Source organism: Mesocricetus auratus, unplaced genomic scaffold (assembly GCF_017639785.1).
Source record: "Mesocricetus auratus isolate SY011 unplaced genomic scaffold, BCM_Maur_2.0 contig_11788_pilon_obj, whole genome shotgun sequence".
Classification (NCBI taxonomy): domain Eukaryota; kingdom Metazoa; phylum Chordata; class Mammalia; order Rodentia; family Cricetidae; genus Mesocricetus; species Mesocricetus auratus.
Window position 1 is genome coordinate 3,443 of NW_024435255.1, and position 3,690 is coordinate 7,132.

The window sequence follows — 3,690 nt, forward strand, 5'->3', positions numbered from 1 at the left end:
AAAATCCTTAAGCAAAAGCAGACTGATATATTTAAGGACTCTGAGGAGGATGCTTAGTCTGAGAACAGCAACAGTTGAGTATGTGAGAATAGTCAAGGGGGTCACAGGAATCTATTGTGCAGGACAGAATAACACTGAAGTTAGGTGGTCTGCCTGAAGTTATGAGGAGTATAGTGCTGGCCCTCAGTTGACTGTATAGAGAAGCGAATCTAAGGAAGAATTAGAGTAATTAATCCTCATGAAAGAGCAAGGACTAGTGGGTGGGGAGGAATGGTGTGGTTCCCATCACCTGTGAAAGCAGAGAGAACAGGAATTTTTCATAGATGAGAAGACAGGTATGAGGAAAAGAGGAGGAGTCAAGGCAGATGGAGAGAGCTAAGAAAGGCACACTTTGAAAAGACGCAGGTTTCGTTTAGACATTGCTGATGTCAGCATTCCATCACAAAGTGAAAGAAACCCAGTGGAATGATCTATCTCACACTGCTAGGGTATGGGCCATATCAAAGTAGTGAAGACTCAGCGAAGAATACACAACAAATGTGCACTCATTGTCTTATTTAGTCCCGCAGAACAACTTTATGAAAATATAGACAAAATTCCTATGATAAATGTCTTGGGGTCACTTTTATTTCACACATCTAAAAGTCACAGAATGATCTCCTGTTTATTCATTCTTATGTCTCTGATCACTTATATTGCAGTCTTAACATAACCTCTCTGTGTATACTGATGCATGACAGACAGCACACAGATGGATACCTCGGATGTGCTGACGGTCCATGGATGGTCTCAACGCTTCCCTGAACCGTCGGGATCTCTGCTCCATAATGAGCTTCTGTTGCTTTCAGCGGCTGCTCTAAGGTGTCCACAGGGCTCTCTAACCCCTGAAGCTCCTTTTCATGTTCTTCACTGTCTTCACTCTCCGGCAGAAAAGACAGCTCACTCTCATGACGGATGTCTGTGTCATAGGAACAGAACCAAAGGCACACTATGATCCACGTTTCTTGGTAACAAAGAATTACTTGTGTGTACGAAGAATACTTGTGATTCTTTAAAAACATGCTTTTAGTGATAACTTTTTCTTCTCATGAAAAACCCAGTATGATTCAAGACCACTTTTTCTATCCTCCTGTTTGTAGAATCACTAACTCTAACAAGTTTACATCATTATGTTTCAAATAGTTTAGAAACATAGAGTGTGAGAAATGATAAGGACAAAAGAGATGAGGAGTCTGGACATTCACTTTAAACATGAGAAAACTGAACAAGAAAATGACCATGAGAGGTCATCAAACTACCACAGGGTTTTAAGGAAAGCACATTTGTAAACATTGGGTATAAAAGTACTGTAACATGTTCTACACTTAAAATTTACCAATGCTCTCTAAACCAGCCTGAGAGCGAACCGACAAAATCCCTGATTCCTCTTCTGCCACATTTTCCTCTGCAAACTCAACTTTCACACCATCTGTTTGCTGTTCGTGAATCTATTGAAAACAGAAGAACGATGGCATAAATATCCAATCCAGGACTTTGAAATCTATATTAAAACAATTGAAGAACTTTGCACTAAGTTTTTTTTCAATCCCCTTCACCTGTGTTGCTCTGAAACAATCAAACACTTTTTGTTTACTTTTGACAAGTGACTCACTGTCATACTCATGGGAAGGAAACTGTATTAGCAATGCTCTTTTATACTCACGGAAATGTTCACTTTTCAGTAACAAATGTTTCACAGAAATTTAAACTGAAAGCCCTTTGAAACTTTAGTGCAAGCAACAGATTTTTATTATCAACACCTGACAACATAATTTTTATTTTTCCCTGGATGATGGGTTTTGTTGGACATGCAGATTATTAAATTTTGGGACGCTGTGTTTTTGTAATGAGCAGTATACATGAAGACAAGGCAGAGGACGATTACAAAATCAGCTTAAGGGTACACACACACACACACACACACACATACACAAAGAGAGAGAGTATGTGTGCATCTATGTCCTCAGAGGGCTCATTAACTAGCTGAGGAAATAATATCATTTGAGAAGCAACACCTGTGAAGTCTGAATACAATGACAGTGACTGAAATGCATCTGAGCAACTTGGGAATAAGCCAGATTTGACCTGGGCGTTAATAGTTTACAGCTATGACTTTCTGGAAAGGCTCTGTGAGATGACCTATGCTCTAAGGAGTAAAAACAAGGACCTCTTGACAGGGGCTTATATTGGATGAAAAGGGAAAAATAAAGCTAGTTAAGTAAAGTACATTTAGATTACAAGGGGAAAGGTTCTTGACTTGCCAGAGAAGAGGAATAAAGGATGCTATGAAAACCACTCAGTAACAGGAGAAAAAGTGTTCTAAGAGGCTATTTTCATTGATCACTACTCTATTAGGTGTCATCTACCACATGTCTACCTCCTGAATGTTTTTTTTTTATTTCCTTGCTTGTGTGTGTGTGTGTGTGTGTGTGTGTGAGCGCGCGCACGCCTGCACATGCTTGTGTATATACAATGTATATGGGGGGTGCATGGGCAGGAAAGTCAGAGGTCAGCAGCAGATGTTTTCTCTTTCAGTTTCTCAGCACATCTGGAACTTTTGTATTAGGCTAGACTGGTTGGCCAGCAAGCCCCAGGGATCCTCCTGTCTCTACCTCCCTCAAATTGGGATTATAGGACACGCCACCTTTGCTATGAGTTTGGAGGGATTAAACTCAGGTCCATTTCTTGCACAGCAAGCACTTTACTGAGCAGTTCTCCAGTGCCCTGAGGACACGTAAACAGGGGAATCTTACCTCTTACTTCTAGGGGAAATAATAAAAACCACCAGACAATATAACTTACAGTCTAATACTTTTATATCTTTGCTCAATTCATTCATAAATACCTACTGAGCCTTTACCATGTAAGTAGTTAACAAAACACATTCATAAAAATGATAGTAAAAATTAGGATATTTAAATGTTTAAAAATGAAAAGAAGAAATAATACCTCTGTGATGCTGACGGTGTGCTCACATAGACAATTTCCACAGTAAAGTGTTTTCTGTAAATCACTGTCTTCGAATACCACTGAATCAACACTAAATATAAACAAAAGATGGTGGTTAATGTCAATAAGGCTTTTGAGTCGTTTTATAAGGTTTATAGCATACATTCATATAGTGGAAAGGGGGAAACAAAACATGAAACATGATACGCCAAGGCTTACAGATACTGCAACACAAGTCACATGTTTGTCAAAATTTTATATTTAAAAGTAATATAATGACAAGAGAATTTTTGCAGATCAACAGATAAACTTTACACCATTTTATAAAGTATATTAAGATATGCATACATGCATTAGTATTATAAAGTTATTAAAGATACATTATCTAGTAAAAGGACCCCCAAAATATCAATGTTACTAAAACATGTTTAACACACACACACACACACACACACTCACTCACAGAAAACAACAGTCAGAAGGAACACCATCAGTGGGAATGAGGTACAGAGGCAGGAAGACACGGTTCCCAGTTACATAGTGACTTTTGGACTTGGCTGTTTTTAATCTAGTCTTCGTGTAGTTTTCAGCATATGTCTCTACTCTACACTGTTCTACAAGCATTCATTAATTTTTGTTTTTTCTAAAATGTTTAATACCCATAATAAAAATAAAGCAACATGAACATTTAGAAACACAGGA

At 38.3% G+C, this 3,690-nt stretch overlaps 1 long non-coding RNA gene across 1 annotated transcript; it reads right to left on the reverse strand.

The window, feature by feature from the left end:
* Nucleotides 1-607: 607 nt before the first annotated feature.
* On the reverse strand, nt 608-3,081 carry LOC121138707. Its single transcript, XR_005875585.1, has 3 exons — nt 2,989-3,081; nt 1,376-1,487; nt 608-958 (listed from the first exon to the last, which is right to left on the reverse strand). It is a non-coding gene; the product is annotated as an uncharacterized LOC121138707 (long non-coding RNA).
* Between the last annotated feature and the right edge of the window lie 609 nt (nt 3,082-3,690).